Consider the following 21513-nt stretch of genomic DNA (forward strand, 5'->3'; position numbering starts at 1 on the left):
AAACGTCTTGTCAATGGTGGCCGAGCAACTGGCTCGTCACAATACGCCAGTCACTATTCTTGATGAACTGTGGTATTGTGTTGAAGTTGCATGGAGAGTAGTACCTGTATACGCCATCCAAGCTCTGTTTGACTCGGCGTATCAAGGCCGTTATTTCGGCCAGAGGTGGTTGTTCTGGGTACCGATTTCTCCGGATCTATGCACCCAAATTGCGTCAAAATGTAATCACATGTCGCCGGCCGGGGTGGCCGAGCGGTTCTAGGCGCTACAGTCTGGAACCACGCGACCGCTACGGTCGCAGGTTCGAATCCTAGAACCTCTCGGCCACTCTGGCCGGCTGTCCGGGCTGTAGGAATTTGATTGTCACGGCATGTGGCTAATGACGAAGACATCAGCGCTTTGAAATCATTCTTAATAAATAAACATTATCAGATAGAGCTGCTTCGAATTCAGTTCAAATTTAGGTGGAAGAATTTTAATTTTATTTTCAGTACATCTGCTTCCACTAGGTCCTGTATCCAGTGACATTCAGCTACTCAAGTAACGAATGATAAAACTTTTGTTGTATAATACGTAAGAAAATGAAAATTTCACACACTTTGTTGCTATCTAAAATATACACTCCTGGAAATTGAAATAAGAACACCGTGAATTCATTGTCCCAGGAAGGGGAAACTTTATTGACACATTCCTGGGGTCAGATACATCACATGATCACACTGACAGAACCACAGGCACATAGACACAGGCAACAGAACATGCACAATGTCGGCACTAGTACAGTGTATATCCACCTTTCGCAGCAATGCAGGCTGCTATTCTCCCATGGTGACGATCTTAGAGATGCTGGATGTAGTCCTGTGGAACGGCTTGCCATGCCATTTCCACCTGGCACCTCAGTTGGACCAGCGTTCGTGCTGGACGTGCAGACCGCGTGAGACGACGCTTCATCCAGTCCCAAACATGCTCGATGGGGGACAGATCCGGAGATCTTGCTGGCCAGGGTAGTTGACTTACACCTTCTAGAGCACGTTGGGTGGCACGGGATACATGCGCATGTGCATTGTCCTGTTGGAACAGCAAGTTCCCTTGCCGGTCTAGGAATGGTACAACGATGGGTTCGATGACGGTTTGGATGTACCGTGCACTATTCAGTGTCCCCTCGACGATCACCAGAGGTTTACGGCCAGTGTAGGAGATCGCTCCCCACATCATGATGCCGGGTGTTGTCCCTGTGTGCCTCGGTCGTATGCAGTCCTGATTGTGGCGCTCACCTGCACGGCGCCAAACACGCATACGACCATCATTGGCACCAAGGCAGAAGTGAGTCTCATCGCTTAAGACGACACGTCTCCATTCGTCCCTCCATTCACGCCTGTCGCGACACCACTGGAGGCGGGCTGCACGATGTGGGGGCGTGAGCGGAAGATGACCTAACGGTGTGCGGGACCGTAGCCCAGCTTCATGGAGACTGTTGCGAATGGTCCTCGCCGATACCCCAGGAGCAACAGTGTCCCTAATTTGCTGGCAAGTGGCGGTGCGGTCCCCTACGACAGTGCGTAGGATCCTACGGTCTTGGCGTGCATCCGTGCGTCGCTGCGGTCCGGTCCCAGGTCGACGGGCACGTGCACCTTCCGCCGACCACTGGCGACAACAACGATGTACTGTGGAGACCTCACGCCCCACGTGTTGAGCAATCCGGCAGCTAGCGCCATTCGACGGCCAACACCGCGGTTCCTGGTGTGTCCGCTGTGCCGTGCGTGTGATCATTGCTTGTACAGCCCTCTCGCAGTGTCCGGAGCAAGTATGGTGGGTCTGACACACCGGTGTCAATGTGTTCTTTTTTCCATTTACAGGAGTGTATTATTACCTGAATATCACCTCCGACACCAACAAAACAGTTATGTAATCTCCGACTACGACACTGGTCCCGATAAAGCACTCCGTCTTCAGGCCACAAGTGCTCCATTAAGACCATCCGACCGCCGTGTCATCCTCAGATGTGGATGCGGATAGGAAGGGCGTGTGGTCAGCACACCGCTATCACGTTCGTTATTACTGTTTTCTGTGACCGGTTCCGATAAAACCGCGTCCGAAGTATCCCTGCGTAAGGTGCACATCCTAAATGAAAATTTCCCGAAATATTCTCAGCTCCATACAGACACAGCACACCAAGACAGCAGTTCAGGGCCCTTGGACTGATATAAACAAACCGAAAACCACAGCTCTCTAAAATATAATTCATAAATTCCACACAAGTGAAAGGTTCTGAGCCCCTCTAAACATTTGTGTTTTATCACAGTTATCTTTTTTGTTGATTTATCTTATGTCTCACTATCTGAACCCCAGTCTCGCCTACTGGCGCCTGATCTACGAGAAGATCGCCAGAAGTTCGTATCGAGGTGCACCGGAGAATATAGCGTGGTATGGCTGTGAAAATATCCTGCAGCGGCAGTACTTTCTTTATCCGCTGGCGGAGTCCTATATTCCAAAGTGGTAAATATATCGACACTTTCTTCTCGATAGGAAATACCCTTAGCAGCAGAGGAAGTGTTTTAACCGATGTCCTGCCACTTCATCGCCGTTCTTTAGGCGGTCGTAACAGAATTTACTTACTAAATTATGTGAGAAACTAGATTCTTTTAGCAGGAAAATTGTTCAAATGAGGTGGCAATACGCAGCATTTTCAAAGAATTGCACTTAGTGATCGCTGGTAGTGGATTGCAGCAGTATCCTTCTTTATTTTAAATGTATTTTTTATTCAAATAATTAATCGATGACAGAGAGAATTACCATTATAAAAATAATGTTAAATTGCTGTTCCCACCGCACATTTAAGTGTGCTCAGGGATCACGTCGTTCACGCAATGTGATGCGTTATCAGAAAGCATCTTAAATAAGGCAATCATTAGTTTCATTGAGTAATCATCTGTATTTAATATTTGTTCAGTCATTGTAACTTATGCATTTTGTGCTTCAGTTTATTTCGCGAGAGAAATAATGTTGCAAGTGGGGTCACAGCGTTATTTTTGGTTCCAAGCAACGCGAAACAGTAAGTAAACAGCTTAGGAATGATTTCTTCATCTTATAACTCCTACTTTCTCGTAAGAAATATGCCTGCGTAACATGTTTTTAGTACAAGTTATTTTAACACTTTGGGTACCTATTATTATAATTCATTGTATTTATTATTCATCGAAATATTGAATTTTATTAGTTATACACAATATGTCCATAATTAAAGTCCCAGTTCCAAAACGCTATAGAAAGGGAACCACTGCTCAGAATGATGTTAAATTTGAACAACGTATTAACGACGCGGAGGGAAACGTCTCTTCCACGTTGCTACTGCATGTCGAAACTACTTTGTATGCTACATAGTTTACCTTATTTTCATGCTATGTCTATTCGGAACCAAGAGTCTTTTTCCCCTGTAACTGTCGATTTTATTTGTTTCAGTCTACGACATCATTTATTTTCTTTGACTGTGACAATGGCTCTAACAGACATGCCAACACCAGCTTGGACTGTTGCGTAGAGGCTATACAAATCCCCATCGCTATGACTACGTCTCATTTTGCCTTGTAGCATGTTACATAAAATTGACTGCCTGTTCACAAGGGGAGCTTCTGTACCGTCCTATGTATCGTCAGCCCATAGTACTATATATACTGATTGCTTAACTTTATCTTATGGTAGCAATAAGTAAACAGGAATTTCGGGATTTAGCGTACTTCCATTAGTAAAAAATATTCAAATGTGTGTGAATTCCTAACGGACCAAACTGCTGAGGCCATAGGCCCGTAGACTTACACACTACTTAAACTAACTTATTCTAAGAACAAAACGCACACCCATGCCCGAGGGTGGACTCAAAGCTCTGACGGGAGGGGCCACGCAATGCGTGACGTGTCGCCTCAAACCGCGTGGCATTACTATAGAGTCTAGGAGTAATAATATCTGAAAAGCTAAACTGGGCTGGGCGGTTAACTGCAATGTTGAAGAAGGGATCAACACATCTCCATGTCTTCCAGAAATGCAGAAAGCACTTCCCTCCTCAAACGGAAAAAAATGTACTAAAGTCATTTATTATAGTCATTTTACCGTACGAGCTTTTTCACAGGAACGCTCACGGTGTCTTGAACTAAAACACGTTTGTTCGATATATCTGTGACATTCGACTCTTTGATGAAATTGTACTATCTAATGCATACCTATCCTGGCTATGTGCATACAAGCGCTGAGGTTTCCACATAATCGATCTCTGTCGTCTTACCAATGGTGTACCTCATGTTTCTCCTTAAGCTCAACACTCTTGTCTGAACCAAAAAAGCAGGAACATTTGTCACTATCAGCGTAAAATCTTTTCTACACCAATCCATAACCGAGCCATAATGAATTTCATGATCTATAATTCGTTGTATGATTTTGAAGTAACTTTTCGGGGGGCCTTTCGTGCTTCGTCGAGATTGTTTCTTCAATTTTAATTTTGTGGGTGCGTTGGGTTCGCGCGCTGAATTGTCTAAGACAAAATTGTCTAAGACTGCGCTGAAGAGGCCCACTTACTACTGTCTTCCCTGGTTGGTGTCTGTGGTGGGTGTGACAACGAAGTTCCCCTGTCGAAGGCGACCTCTGTTAGACTCTTACCAAGACTCTTGTGAATACGGCCTAGCCTGAGGCGCACGCAACCCGCAACGCAGCGATGAGCGATGGGATGTATTTGGCTGGGGTAGTTAGAGAATCCAACAGTGACAGAGCCTGTATTACACTCTCTGAAACGCGCTTGTTTCTGATATCGCTATTGTCTTGTTTGGGAAAAGGAGCACCATTTCCAAATGTCAGGTCTACTTTTATAAGTCGTGCAACTTTACAGACCTGTATTTTTTACAGCATACAACTGCAGTACAGAGGGCCATTTATTATTTTGTATAACTGTATAGTGTCTACGATGCACCGACCAGTATTCTATATGAGTGTTTGACTTCGGTTTTATTACGGTTGTGATTTGCTGATTGCTGCTCAAGTTATGTAATGTGAACTTGTTTGTCACACACACGTTTTATTCGGAAGGTATTCGTGTCAAGCTATGAACGGATTTTCTTTCAGGTCTTGATGTAACGAGTAAGACATTATTAACGTGCTGTTGTTGTTGTTGTTGTCGTATTCAGTCGTAAGATTGGTTTCATACAGCTCTCCATGCTACTCTATCCTGTGCAAGCCTCTTCGTCTCCGAGTAGCTACTGCAACCTACATTCTTGTGAACCTGTTTACTGTATTCATCTCTTGGTTTCCTTCAATGATTGTTAGCTCCCATGCTTCCCTCCAGCACTAAACTATTGATCTCCTGATGCATCACAATATGCCCTATCAACCGATCCCTTCTTTTAGTCAGTCTGTACCACAAATTTCTCTTCTCCCCAATTCTGTTCAGTACATCCTCATTAGTTACGTGATCTACCCATTTGATCTTGAGCATTCTTGTTTAAAACCACATTTCAAAAGCTTCTATTCTCTTCTTGTCTAAACTATTTTATAGTCCATGTTTCGCTTCATACATGGCTACACTCCATACAAATACTTTCTGAAAGGACTGCCTGACACTTAAATTTATACTCGGTGTTAATAAATTACACTTCAGAAACGCTTTTCTTGCCATTTCCAGTCTGCATTTAATATCCTCGCTACTTCATATGCCCAAATAGCAAAACTTTTCTACTACTTTAAGTGTCTCAGTTTCTAATCTAATTCTCTCATCGTTACCTGATTTAATTCGACTACATTCCAGTATCGTCGTGTAATATTATGTATTAACATAAGTATTAACAGATGTATTAAGTATTAACGTATCACACCAAAATGTTTTTATTATAAAGTATTTTTACGTGAGTATTCATACACAATTTCGTGGAAATTACTGTTATGACTGACGTTTATATGAAAATAATTATACACGGGGTCTCTTTTTGCTATATTCTTTCTGTTATGTGAATCAATTTGAAAATGGTTCTTCCTACCGAAACAGGTCATAAATAAACTATTGTTTACTAAAAGCAGCCAATGGTGCTGATGTGAAATTCTTCGCATTATTACATAACAATTAATCGAATAAGAAAGTAAAATATAAGATCTTCAGTGTTCAGCCACGGAGCATCCATAAGGTCTTGTTATGTGGATACGTTGTGACAATCCATGAAATATACAGTGTGTGCGTTTTTCATGCCCATCAATGCAACCCAACGTAAGAAGGCTCATTATCTCCTAGTCCTTTGTAGGACAGAAAGATTTACAGGTAACGTACGGCAGCCCACAGGCATAAGTGAGTTCTTCCGTCAATGGTACAAGAGGATTTGGAGAAATGTAACTGTTGGCATAAAGTCATATCCCATCAGTACATTTTCAAATGCGTAATTGCCTCTGATATAAATTATTCTCACCTTGTTTACTTTTGCCCAGGGTTCGAAGTACTTGGCTTCATTTGATGTTCGAGATTATATTTGATATGTTGGGGTTGAGGGGGGGGGGTGAGATTTGTCTGGGAAATGGTAAGAGCCAGCAATAATCTTTTAATTAACAGAAATACCAAGGTTTTTTGATATCTGCATTGTGTTTACAAATTAAAACCTTAGCCCCAAGAAATTAAAAAAATCAAAAGAAAAAAATAATGAATGATAACAGTTTGACTGGAATGTAGCACAGCCTCAAAATGACGATAACAACTTTCAAGAAAATGTTATTTAAGAGGAAGTAGAATAGTACTACAACCACCTCAGCAGTGACTTACCAGAGCCAATACTGATGAACAGTTAACGTTAAATTAAACTGTGGAATCCAACATAGCAGCAGAATCACCAAGATAACTCGTAGTATAATTTCACTTAAGGTTAAATAATACTTGAGCAACATCAGTAGCAACCTCAGCCCAAACCCTATCGAGAAGTGATCGTTAAGTTAAACTTCGGAACTTCATAAAGCAGCTAAATGACAATTACATTTTTTGAGTCATCAGCCTTCTGGTTGGTTTGATGCAGCTCGCCACGAATTCCTATCCTCTGCAACCTACGTCCTCAATAATTTGCTGGATGTATTCAAATCTCTATTTTTCTTTAAAGCTTTACCCTCTACAGCTCCCCCTAGTACCATGGAAACTGTTCCCTGACGTCTGACGTCTGTCCCTTCTTCTTGTCAGTGTTTTCCATATATTCAATGCTTTGATTCCCTTTTTTCCGGTTTTCCCACAGTCCCTGTTTCATTACCATGGAATGCTGTGCTCCAAACGTACAGTCTCAGAAATTTCTTCCTCTAATTAAACCCTATGTTTGCAACTAATAGATTTCTTGTGGGCTGGCTTGTCGCTGCCTATGTAGCAGAGTTTAACTTCAACTACTTCGCGACCATCAGTCTTGATGTTAAGTTTCTCGCTGTTCTCATTTCTGCTAATTCTCATTACTTTCGTCTTTCCTCGATGTACTCTCAATCCATAGTTGTACTCATTAGACTGCTCATTCCGTTCAACAGATCTTGTAATTCTTCTTCAGTTTTACTAAGAACAGAAATGTCCTCAGAGAATCTTAAGATGGATATTCTTTCTTTAAATGCGAACATTTTATGTTAGGCTTTACCTTGACTGTTATTGACATTAAATGAAACCAGAAGTTTACTTTTACCAGACACTGTTTACTTATCTCCACGTTTCAAAGGTTTAAACCTCCATCATCAGGCGGATTTACATTTGTTAGTATGACATTTTTTTGTGTGTTGTGTTACGATTTTTTGGAGGAACTTGTTACACTGTCTCCAGTGGTCACAGGTTCTTTTCGCTGTCGTAGAACATCACATGTGTACTGTCATACTCTGTAAACAAAGCCATATTTGTTAACACAGCACACGTTTTCGCTCACAACCGTTTACTGTTTATTTTTACACTTCTAAGAATGTGTAGTGTTTTGCAGTGTTGCCACCATAAGATTGCCAGTAATTTGCCTGTGACAAACTAATTTCAGTTAATTGTATGTGTGAAATGCTATTCATGAATTGGACAATTGACCGCTCAAATGAATAATTCCTTCCTTTCCTAACGTTTTGTAATGCAAAATCCTATATGTAAAGTGCGACGGACTATTAATACGACGAAAAATGTAAAATGCCTTTGCGATAGATAAATACTCTGTGGAATTTAAGCATTTCCATGCGAACTGGATAAGGATATACAGACTGTATTAAGCTACGGAAAAGGATATAATTATTCTATATTGGATATTGGAACAGAAATGTTCTCTGTCGGATCCTTCTTCGCCGAAGTAAGGATCCCTCGTGTTTCCGCAACAGGTATTCTAGCATTTCATATGCACAGTCTCCACGTGGCCCTTGCTTCCTTGTTCACGCTACACCGCCAGCACGAAGAATAAGGCCTCATTAGGAGCGCCTGGCTCTTGCGTCTCTCGCGGCGACACAGCTTTCAAAAACCGCTCGTCCTGTCCCCTTTAGGCACGCCAAGGAATTTAGCTATGTCGATCGGCAAAAAAGTTAATAGATCGAGGTACGGATTTACACGGCTCAATATTGACTACTCAAAAGAAAAAAAAACATTTTGTAATATGTCTGTATTGTGATTTGTCTATATTGTGATTTGGTGAAAAAAAAAAGTTCGGTCCCGCCAATAGGACAGTTGTCAGTGTTGCCACCATAGTCGTTACCAGAATCGAAGATGCACGATGTCATCCGAAGCTGTCGCTTAAAACTGCCGTGGCTTACGGTTTAACTCTTTCAGAAATCCTCACTTTAAGCTGAGGCAGTTTCGTTACAGTGGCTCCTGACGTCTTTCTCATGACATCATACAAACACTACAACAGAATTATGAAGTATCTTGTGTACGAAATTATCATTTCTATGATTTCAAATAACACTTAAGACCCACTTTTAGTACTATTCAGTGGATCAAAACAGAATTCAGGGATCTAAATAGATAACCAGTTCTATTCTCAAGGAAATCTTGTTTCCAATGCATTAACTGAACTGGCTGAACACGGGTATAGGAGAGACAGAAGCGAAAATCATTACAAAAATGTAACTAAAACGAATGTTGACATATACATATACCAAAAGATACTATTCATTCATCTGGAGAAACAGTTTGCTAAAGCAAAGAATTCGAAAACTGTTGATGCGTTCATATAAGTGTTTTAATTATTTAATGTGAAAGAAGACTTCGTCTCATAGACGAAACAAGATACTTGTATCGAGGTATTTTGACTTTGACATCGACTGTGATACCTCAATTTGCTTCAGAAACTATATCAAAAAAGTTATCGAAAGGTAAGTTGGGCACTGTGGGATTGGTTCGTGTTACGTGCTATAAATGCTTGCAATGCTAGAGAGGATGAATGTGGAGACTCGAATTGCGCGAAGAAAGCTGATAAGATAAAAACAAAATATTGCTATGAAAAAAGATTGAGTATTTTAAGCAGTTTCATGTTGTGGACCAAAAGCTTTCATGAAAAATAAAGCATTAACTGTAAGTGATTCCTAGATGTTTGGGAAACTAGACCAGAGTCTCGAAGGTTACTGACTGTGGCAATGAAGACGGCATGACAACTGCATGGAGGTGGGGATGCTCTGTCAACCAGTTAGATTTTTCCGCTGCCGCCGCTGCAACATCTCGTCTTACAGCTTGTTATGTTATGAGGGAGCATAACGTATTTGTGGCGGTCGATATGAGGCACCCTTAAACAGCGAAATCTACGTCGTTGATGGCGAAGGTGACCTACCTGTTGTGGTTCGAGTTGCTCCATAGTGGAGCTGCGTATTCCATTGGCGAGAAGTTCATTGGGATTACTTACGTGCGCAGCACGTGTCGACATATATTGTTGGAGAGAACACACCGTTCTTGCGCATCATGTTTCGAGCAGATATTTTCAAATTTTGGATAGGCAGTGCTGTTTGAACATTCGACCCGCGTCAAATTCCACTTCTAGGAATTTTGGATTGTCGTTTCGTACGAGTCGAAACAAGGCTCCTGGAGTAGACAACATTCCATTAGAACTACTGACGGCCTTGGGAGAGCCAGTCATGACAAAACTCTACCAGCTGGTGAGCAAGATGTATGAGACAGGCGAAATACCCTCAGACTTCAAGAAGAATATAATAATTCCAATCCTAAAGAAAGCAGGTGCTGACAGATGTGAAAATTACCGAACTATCAGTTTAATAAGCCACGGCTGCAAAATACTAACGCGAATTCTTTACAGACGAATGGAAAAACTGGTAGATGCAGACCTCGGGGAGGATCAGTTTGGATTCCGTCGAAATGTTGGAACACGTGAGGCAATACTCACCTTACGACTTATCTTAGAAGAAAGATTAAGAAAAGGCAAACCTACGTTTCTAGCATTTGTAGACTTAGAGAAAGCTTTTGACAATGTTGACTGGAATACTCTTTTTCAAATTCTAAAGGTGGCAGGGGTAAAATACAGGGAGCGAAAGGCTATTTATAATTTGTATAGAAACCAGATGGCTGTAATAAGAGTCGAGGGGCATGAAAGGGAAGCAGTGGTTGGGAAAGGAGTGAGACAGGGTTGTAGCCTCTCCCCGATGTTATTCAATCTGTATATTGAGCAAGCAGTAAAGGAAACAAAAGAAAAATTTGGAGTAGGTATTAAAATTCATGGAGACGAAGTAAAAACTTTGAGGTTCGCCGATGACATTGTAATTCTGTCAGAGACGGCAAAGGACTTGGAAGAGCAGTTGAACGGAATGGACAGTGTCTTGAAAGGAGGATATAAGATGAACATTAACAAAAGCAAAACGAGGATAATGGAATGTAGTCAAATTAAATCGGGTGATGCTGAGGGAATTAGATTAGGAAATGAGACACTTAAAGTAGTAAAGGAGTTTTGCTATTTAGGAAGTAAAATAACTGATGATGGTCGAAGTAGAGAGGATATAAAATGTAGACTGGCAATGGCAAGGAAAGCGTTTCTGAAGAAGAGAAATTTGTTAACATCGAATATAGATTTATGTATTAGGAAGTCATTTCTGAAAGTATTTGTTTGGAGTGTAGCCATGTATGGAAGTGAAACATGGACGATAACTAGTTTGGACAAGAAGAGAATAGAAGCTTTCGAAATGTGGTGCTACAGAAGAATACTGAAGATAAGGTGGATAGATCGCGTAACTAATGAGGAGGTATTGAATAGGATTGGGGAGAAGAGAAGTTTGTGGCACAACTTGACTAGAAGAAGGGATCGGTTGGTAGGACATGTTTTGAGGCATCAAGGGATCACAAATTTAGCATTGGAGGGCAGCGTGGAGGGTAAAAATCGTAGAGGGAGACCGAGAGATGAGTACACTAAACAGATTCAGAAGGATGTAGGTTGCAGTAGGTACTGGGAGATGAAGCAGCTTGCACAGGATAGAGTAGCATGGAGAGCTGCATCAAACCAGTCTCAGGACTGAAGACAACAACAACAACACGAGCTCTTGTTAAGACCCTGTCAGTTGCCTTTTGGGACTTCTCTAGTTTTGCCTAAAAGATGCTGATTACAGCTTTGCTTTGCTATAGTCTGAAAAGGGTTTGAACATAGCAAGTAGATGTTCCAGAGTCTGTTGGCCTGGTTTCTACTTATCCAGAAATATGCCATTTTGCTGCCACACTAGTGGTCATAGTTGAAATACGGGACTTAACCCCCTGGCTAATCTTGGTGCATATTCACTGACGAGCCAAAACGTTAACCTCTTCAGTAACGTATTCGACCACCATTGGATCTGAGTACAGCAATGATTCCGTGTGCCATGAATCCGATGGCCTTGGTGGATATCTGGTGCTGAGTGGTACTAATTACTTGATACTTGACACCTCACGGGCGGAAACTGGTTTCCCCCAACCAAAGCGCTCAACGTCACGCCAGAACCGTTCGCTGTTGCCAAATCCCGATATCTGCACCGGGCCCTTTTATTTGGTATTTCATCGCACATGATAACGTGATCGCCAAAAACAATACACACACACATATACACACAGGCACACACAGAAACACACACACACACATACACACACACACACACACACACACACACACACACACACACACACAGAGAGAGAGAGAGAGAGAGAGAGAGAGAGAGAGAGAGAGAGAGAGAGAGACACACAACGATGCTAAAGAAATATACACATTTCATACAGAGCACTAACGAACCACTATCGGATCTTTCCGTACAAGACCCGATTCGGCGACACGAATACAGCTATAATCACAGAGATCGGCTTACATTAGATAAGCTTCGCAGGACGTTACGTGAAGTCGAAGGTCTGCAGGCTATAATTAATCGCTGCGACTGGGCACTAGACTCATAAATGCAAAAACATTCTGCAGTGTAATGGCGTAGCGCAATGATTAGTGTGTAAACATGACGTTCGGAAGATTGTAGGTTCAGGTTTTGTCACGTTCACCGAATTTTTTTATTTTCCTAACTCCAATTAAAAGACTTCGACTATTAGTTTTATTCAGTTTAGTGTCGTAAACGTAATTTTTTTATTTCTAATGTTTTGGCGCATCATTTTCATCATTGTACTGACTTTTTTGTTACCTCTCACTTTTCTTCCTATCATCCTTTTTTTCGTTTGGAATCTGCTTGTATCCCCTTTTATCAGCAACCAAGTGCCAATCAAGACTGCTCATCAGTTGATAACACGGCAGCCCGTGTAGCCATTGTGAAAATAGTTTCAGGTAATCAATGAAGCGCCTAGAACAACTCTGCCACAGCGGCTGGCTCGAAGTTGGGAATTTATGTAGAATACCTCGTGTGTGCCGCCGATGTCAGACATGTCGTGTGGTTAATGGACAAGAGTTACGTCTGGGAGCGGTTCTTCAGTCCGGAGCCGCGCTGCTGCTACGGTCGCAGGTTCGAATCCTGCCACGGGCATGGATATGTGTGGTGTCCTTAGGTTAGTTAACTTTAAGTAGTTTTAAGTCTAGGGGACTGATGACCTCAGAAGTTAAGTCCCATAGTGCTTAGAGCCATTTGAACCATTTAGTGACCTCTGGTAGGGGAGTTTCGGGGAAAGTTAGCCATACTGGATTTTATACGGCCTGTCAACTCTGTCTTTGCAAAGACTTTGTTAGTTAAATTAACACTGAGCTGTGATTTCAGTGGGTGTACCGTACTGGTTCTTGATCATCAGGCTTGTGCCTTTTACTTCACCTTTTGACCTAATGAAAGCAGAGCATAGTGTTCGTGTCGGCGCACACAACCGATTAATGATTTGCGGTTGTGTTTGTCTAAGTTTGCGACTAATTATTTGGAACTTGGCGAGTATATACCACTGTTGAGCGTGCTATCCCAATTTCCCGACGTCCTCACTAATGAATTAGGTGTCACTAGCAATATTCGATATAAGATTCGCTTGGTTGATCATAGTCCTGTTCATCAGGCTCCCTATGGACTATCCCCTCCCAAGATGAAGATTTAGTGCGGGCCAATTAATAACATGGTCCGGGATGGTGTCATTAGACCTTCGACTTCTCCCTATGCGTCACTCATCCTAAAGGACAGAGTGGAGTTTATCTGCCAGTCTTCAGTTATAGGGCACTCAACAAGAAGATCGCCGTGGAATAAGTTCAATAGTCCGACTTTCAGAATTGCTTCACCAGGCTCTTGAGTGCCAGTTGGCTGTCTGTGCTGGACCTCAATGAAGCCCACCGTCACATATCCTTTGCCGAAGATTCCGAACAGGTAACTGCCGTTTGTACTGATTGGAACTCTTACGAGTTTAATCGGGTTCCTTTGGGATGGTCTCATCTTTCGAACCATATTTTGGGAGATCTTAAGTTTATATCCGCTTTTGCCTATCTCGATGATGTGGTGGCTTACAGTACCACATTCGCGGATCGTATGGACCACCACGTCTGCTGGAGGCCAGGCCTATTTTTAAGCCTTCTAAGATTACCTTGGCATTGATCAGGAGCGGACACGTTCCTTGAGTGTCTCCCCCTCCCGGACCAACCCCAGCCCCCCACCCCCTAAGAGCAAGAATGGAGCAGCTACATTTATTGGAAAGCCGAGTTTATTTCGAAAGTTTGTTCCTAATTTCGTCCAGTTGGCGGCGCCCTTGAATGACTTGCACAATAAAGGCCAGTCCTTACTTTAGGGGGAGAGTCGATAAGCTTCGTTTGAGGCAATTAAAGCTGCCCTTGGCAGCCTTTCTGCGTTATTTATCCTGGATTTCGGCGAGCCCCTTATTATCCAGACCGACGCATCCAATTCAGGGGTAGTGGCGTCCCGTCACCTACCCATCGCGCTGAATTAAAATATTCATTTCTTGAGTGGGAAGCTTTAGCAGTTTTCTTCGCCTTGAACAAGTTTAATTTCTGCCGAGAGCATAGGGAATTTGGGCTCGAGGCGTTGAGTTTGGTATTGGCCCACCGCAGAAAAACTGGTTAAGTTGTTCGTTGGGCATCTGCATCTCCGAACTTTGTTTTAAGGGTCATCATATCAGGGATCCAGACAAAACCCGGTCCGACGCTTTAAGTCGCATGTTTGAAGATTGCGACTCCCCACAATATGTGGAGGACGGTGGCAAAGTTCCTTGCGAGGTACTGAGTTGACTGAAGTTCCTGAACTATTTTGCGATCTCGAGCAGAGACAAGAAGAAGATTCACATAGTTTGCAAATAAGAAAAGGCTTTTAAAAGGCGAGCACATTGACGGGTATGTTGCGAACAATGGTAGTGTGTGTCAAAAGGGGAAGACGATCTCACATTCAAAACAATTTTGCCTCTAGTTTCCGCTGTTTTTAGTTATTTCTATAGCTCGGCGGTGGGCGGTCATCTAGATTTCCATAAGGTCTTGGCTGAAATGATACATCTGGTTTGGACGTCTGTATTTAAGGATATAAAACTGTTTTTTGAGGGGGTGTTATTTATGCAAACAAGGGAACTCCTATTCTTACTCTCACAAGGGTCTTCTCGAGTCTACCCGAGAGAGCAGACCCGTGGATCGTCTCTACATTTATACTCCACAAACCGCCCAACGGCGTGTGGCGGAGGGCACTTCACGTGACACTGTCATTACCTCACTTTCCTGTTCGCGGGAAGAACGACTGTCGGAAAGCCTCCATGCGCAGCTCAGGTTCGCGTTCATCTTGACCTCCGCTCGCTCCCAAAGGAGGTTACCCCCGGTTCAGTATACCACTCCCGTTTTGTCGAACTTCGTTCGAAGTTCATTAATATGACCTTCATTTATACAGATGGCTCTAAGACCAATGACGGAGTCGGGTGTTCTTTCATTGTCGGGGCACAAAGTTTCATATACCGGCTACATGGCCATTGTTCGGTCTTCACAGATGAGCGCTTTGCCCTCTACCAGGCTGTTCTTTACGCCTGCCGCCACCGACATTCTGCTAATGTCATCTGCTCCGATTCTCTGAGCCCCATCCAGAGCCTCAGTGATCCGTATCCGGTTCACCCTTTCGTGCACCGGATCCAACGCTCTCTTCAGCAGCTGGTGGACGACGGGTCTCCAGTTAGCTTTATGTGGGTTCCTGGCCATGTCGGTATCCCTGGGAACGAAGCTGCAGATGCCGCGGCCAAGGCTGCGGTCCTCCAGCCTCGGACGGCTTCTTGTAGTGTCACTTCATCAGATTGTAGCAGGATCATTTGTCGGCGCATTTTATCGCTGTGGCATGCCGATTGGGCTGCACTTACGGACAACAAGCTTCGGGCCTCGAAACCTCTTCCCGCAGCTTGGACGTCCTCCTCACGCCCTTCTCGGCGGGAGGAGGTCGTTTTGGCCCGGCTACGAATTGGACACTGCCGGTTCAGCCATCGCCATCTGATGACGGCAGCGCCGGCGCCGTTCTGTCCATGTGAGCAATTGCTGACGGTCCGCCACATTTTAACGTCCTGTCCGGATTTTACTACGCTGCGTCTTGATCTTGGCCTGCCATGTACTCTGGATGCCAGTTTAGCGGATGACCCAGGAGGCTGCTGCTCGCGTTATCCATTTTATCAACTTGACACACCTGTCTAAGAACGTTTGATTATGCTGTAGTTTTTTAATCCTATGCCTTTTAATACGTCTTTTATAGTGTTGTCCCTTATAGTTGTTGTTTTAACCTTGTGCCTCGCGGTACATTCCTAAATTAGTCAGGGCGCTAATGGCCATTGTAGTTGTGCGCCCTAAAACCACAAAAAAAATCGAATCTCTCTAATTTTACATTCGTGATGTCCTCGGGAGGTATAAGTAGGGGGAAGCAACATATTCGACACCCCATCCAGAAACTCACCCTCTCGAAACCTGAACAGCAAGCTACACAGAGACGCAGTGCGCCTATCTTGCAGAGTCTCTCACTTGAGTTTGCTAAACATCTCCGTAACGCTGTCACGCTTTCCAAATAACCCTGTGCCGATACGCGCCGCTCTTCTATGGATCTTCTCCATCTCCTCTGTCAACCCGATCTGGTACGGATCCCACACTGATGAGCAATACTCAAGTATAGGTCGAACGAGTGTTTTGTAAGCCACCTCCTTTGTTGATGGACTACATTTTGTAAGGACTCTCCCAATGAATCTCAACCTGGTACCCGCCTTACCAACAATGAATTTTATATGATCATTCCACTTCAAATCGTTCCGCACGCATGCTCCCAGATATTTTACAAAAGTAACTGCCATCAGTGTTTGTTCCGCTATCATATAATCATACAGTAAAGGATCCTTCTTTCTATGTATTAGCAATATATTACATTTGTCTATGTTAACGGTCAGTTGCCACTCCCTGCACCAAGTGCCTATCCGCTGCAGATCTTCCTGCATTTCGCTGCAATTTTCTATTGCTGTAACTTCTCTGTAAACTACAGCATCATCAGCGAAAAGCCGCATGGATTTTCCGACACTATCTACTAGTTCATTTATATACATTGTGGAAAGCAATGGTCCCATAACACTCCCCTGTGGCACGCCTGAGGTTACTTTAACATCTGTAGATGTCTGTCCATTGACAACAACATGCTGTGTTCTGTTTGCTAAAAATTCTTCAATCCAGCCGCACAGCTGGTGTGATACTCCGTAGGCTGTTACTTTGTTTATCAGGCGACAGTCCGGAACTGTATCGAACGCCTTCCCGAAGTCAAGGAAAATGGCATCTACCTGGGAGCCTGTATCTAATATTTTCTGGGTCTCATGAACAAATAAAGCGCATTGGGTCTCACACGATCGCTGTTTCCGGAATCCATGTAGATTCCTACGGAGTAGATTCTGGGTTTTCCGAAATGAGATGATACGATAGCAAAAAACATGTTTTAAAATTATGCAATAGGTCGATATCAGAGATATGGTCCTAGTGTCAGAGATATAGGTCTTTTCGTGGACTACGTAGAACCTTGCCTGGAGGGAGAAGGTGGGGGAGGGGGCGACTTCCACACCTTGATAATGATAGGCGTGTTTTCCTATTTTTTTTTTTTTTTTTTTTTAAAGAAATCCCTAGTCACGGCATCTCTAGAGGCCAATTTATGCAGCACCTAACAAAAATCTTTGCCGTCTTCGGACCACCGAGTACCCTAGGAAGTGGTAATGCTCCGGTGCTTATAACAGGGAATTGCCGAGGTTTTTTTTTTTTTGTTAAATGTATTACGTGTTAAAGATAATGAATGGTAAAGCAGTCATTTGGGGACCCCAGACTTTCCATTAGGGTGACGCGATTTCATATCTTCTCACCCGAAATCCCACTTGTCACAAGTCTCAGCTAAACGCGAGGGCTGCAGGGACCTTACTCTGCAACAGAAGGAAAAAGTCTTCAGAGTAGCACCCCGCCTATGAGCAGTACCGCAGCGGTTTTTGTGTGTATGACTACGTAAGGAACTTGGGTAGTAGAAGAAACTCGGAAGCTGAAAACGGAGAATGTATGTTCCTCTCGTCAAGAACTGGTTATTTGAAAACGTGAAATCGTTAGGTCACTGGATCTGGTACATTATCAGAATCGTAAAGAGGTTCAGTTGTCGCTTATTGTCGCGAGCACTCTAAGTAGATAGTTTTGACACATTTTACCGCTTTGTGAAGCCGTAGAAATCAAGTAACAAGCAGCTGGTTAGGACCCTCTTTGTTCAGTATAATCGTGACATTAACGGGACCATACGGTAGTGGTAAAAACTTCGGCAAGGCACTGTAAGATTTGGTTTCTGAAGGTTTCTAAATGCAGGTCCATCAGCTCCTTATCCAGTTTTGGTGTGGACTAGTGCCATAGCGACAGTTTTAAACTAAAGCGCCCTTTCGAAGGAACTGCCTGTAATGTAACTGGTGCTGGCAATATATAAGATACGAGGGCCCTGTGTTGTGTGCGTGGTTGTATTGTTGGGGGGAGGGGGGTTGGGGTAGGAAGGAGTCAGTGTTATTGGTTCTGCGTGTACCAGCAAAACAAACAACAAGTGTTAGTGGCTGTGGTGTAATAACGTAGTTGCGAAAAATATTATCTAGATTATAGTCGTTCCTTCTCCTTACACCTTGTACATTTGGATACTGTCTAAGATCGAGATAAAAGGGGCTGCCAATGTGCCTCTTAGTTTACCTTTTTCCATCTATCTCATTATATGTACTGGTTGAACTGTGACAGTATTGTCACTAAATGATTCAAAATGGTTCAAATGGCTCTGAGCACTATGGGACTTATGAGGTCATCAGTCCCCTAGAACTTAGAACTACTTAAACCTAACTAACCTAAGGACGTCACACACATCCATGCCCGAGGCATGATTCGAGCCTGCGACCGTAGCGGTCGCGCGCTTCCAGACTGTAGCGCCTAGAACCGCTAGGCCAACCTGGGCGTCATTTTTATAGTTCTCTGTCCCTCTTACTAAATAGGTGAGACGGTAACACAGTACCCATTCGTAGTCGAAGGTTGCTTTTCTAACAGCTTCCCGGGGCAACAACAATTAAATTAACCGTATTTCACGTAATTATCTACCGATTTTATTCTTTTTTTAAAGTAAAACGCTGTCGTAATCAGCCCATTAAGAAGTATAATCTTATGTTATAGGTTTAACACAATTAAATAATTAATAAAGTTAGAAACCGAGTGTATGTCATGAGGCAGCTTAGCTCACAGTTCGAAAATACCCACACTGTATTCATCCAGCATTTGCTAAGAAGAGCACTTAGCAATTTCCAACAAACTTTACACATAATTTTAAGTCTTTTCAAAAATTTTCTTGGTAAAATCTTCCACAGGCTAATGAAAGGAAGCAGTCCATCTTTTGGTACAGTTTTACTGTTCGTGTAGTAAAGATTGAGCATCAGGCACGACGTTTTAATTTATGACTTCTTTATTACCAACTCTACGGTTAACATGTTCTGGAGACGGTATCCACATATAACACTGAATTGACCTGCAAAATTATCACCCTACGAGACATAGTTCAGGAGATACAGAGTATAAACAATGAGTTGCGGAGAAACTACAGTGTCTTCAGCCATGAACGTCTTACACGATAATCATCAAATATCCAACACATTAACACATTTGTGATTTAATCAGACTTTTAAAGCTATTTTATAGATGGGAATTCGATTTTTTAAAGAATGGGGGGTTGTGGGAGGGGGTATTACTGATCTCTGCTTAACTAGACTAATGGTTGGGCTCTGATAGTGAGAATAAAGAGTTTCACTTTTACTGCTTCCAATATTATTATTTGTAATTTCCAGAAATTCAGACAAAGTCTAGGTTTTTGTACACTACCGGTCATTACAATTGCTACACCAAGAAGAAATGCAGATGATAAACGGGTATTCATTGGACAAATATATTATACTACAACTGACATGTGATTACATTTTCACGCAATTTTAATGCATAGATCCTGAGAAATCAGTACTCAGAACAACAACCTATTAGCGAATTAACGGCCTTGATACGCCTGGGCATTGAGTCGAACAGAGCTTGGATGGCATGTGCAGGTATAGCTGTCCATGCAGCTTCAACACGATACCACAGTTCATCAAGAGTAGTGACTGGCGTATCGTGACGAGTCACTTATTCGGTCACCATTGACCAGACGTTTGCAGTTCGTGAGAGATTTGGAGAATGTGCTGGCCAGGGCAGCACTCGAACAATTTCTGTATCCATAAAGGCCCGTACAGGACCTGCAACATGCATCGTGCTTTATCCTGCTGAAATGTAGGATTTCGCGGGGATCGAATGAAAGGTAAAGCCACGGGTCGTAACACATTTGAAATGTAACGTACACTGTTCAAAGTGCCGTCAATGCGAACAAGAGGTGACCGAGACGTGTAACCAATGGCACCCCATGACATCACGCCGGGTGATACGCCAGTATGGCGATGACGAATACACGCTTCCAATGTGCGTTCATGGTGATGTCGTCAAACACGGATGCGACCGTCATGATGTAAACAGAACCTGGATTCATCCGAAAAATGACATTTTGACATTCGTGCACCCAGGTTCGTCGTTGAGTACACCATCGTAGGCGCTCCTGTCTGTGGTGCAGCGTCAAGGGTAACCGCAGCCATCATCTCCGAGCTGATAGTCCATGCTGCTGCAAACGTCGTTGAACTGTTCGTGAAGATGGTTGTCGTCTTGCAAACGTCCATATCTGTAGACTCAGGGATCGAGACGTGGCTGTACTATCCTTTACAGCCATGAGGATAAGATGCCTGTCATCTCCATTTCTATTGATAGTAGGCCGTTGGGATCCAGCAGGGCGTTCCGTATTACCCTCCTGAACCCACCGATCGTATATTCTACTAACAGTCATTGGATCTCGACCAACGCGAGCAGCAATGTCGCGATACGATTAACCGCATTCGGTTGAAAACTTCCCTCATGTTAGCAGGTTGTAGGTGATGCCACCTGCGCCAACCTTGTATGAATGCTCTGGAAAGCTCATCACTTGCATATCACAGCATCTTCTTTCTGTCGGTTAAATTTAGCGTCTGTAGCACTTCAACTTCGTGGTGTAGCAATTTTAATGGCCAGTAGTGTACGTTACTATAATTTAGGCTCTGACGAGGGGGAAGCACTTAACGGTAGGTATTCGTCACGAAGATATTGAGATCTGTTGTAGGAGGAGGTACTCTGAAAATCCTTAGACAACAGTCAGACCCTAACTACATGCCTTTAGCATTTAAGAGGAAAGTGTGAAACGAGAATATTAGTTCATGGCAGTAGGCTGATTTTACAGCGTATCTGAAACGGAGATCTTGAAACCGTATTTACGAATGCATCATGAGGATGTACTAGTGTTGGTTGGAAACAGGGTAATAGTTTCTCATCTAATATAGCAGCGATGTTGAAGATCACGGCCAGTGTTGAGTGGCTATCTCATCGCAGTTGTGAGCAGGTGCAGAAGATAGAAGCGTTCCGTAAACATGGGTCGAGCACCTCTGGGGCAGGGGTCACCGCTGAGGCCTTGATTGCAGTGCACTTGCGAGAAGAGCTCAGCGGAAGCGAGCCGGAGAGATTGATTCCCAGATAGGCGGCATGCTGCGAGGTGAGGGCGGCGTTGTAC

The sequence above is a fragment of the Schistocerca gregaria genome, chromosome 3, assembly GCF_023897955.1.
Source record: "Schistocerca gregaria isolate iqSchGreg1 chromosome 3, iqSchGreg1.2, whole genome shotgun sequence".
NCBI classification, from domain to species: Eukaryota; Metazoa; Arthropoda; class Insecta; order Orthoptera; family Acrididae; genus Schistocerca; species Schistocerca gregaria.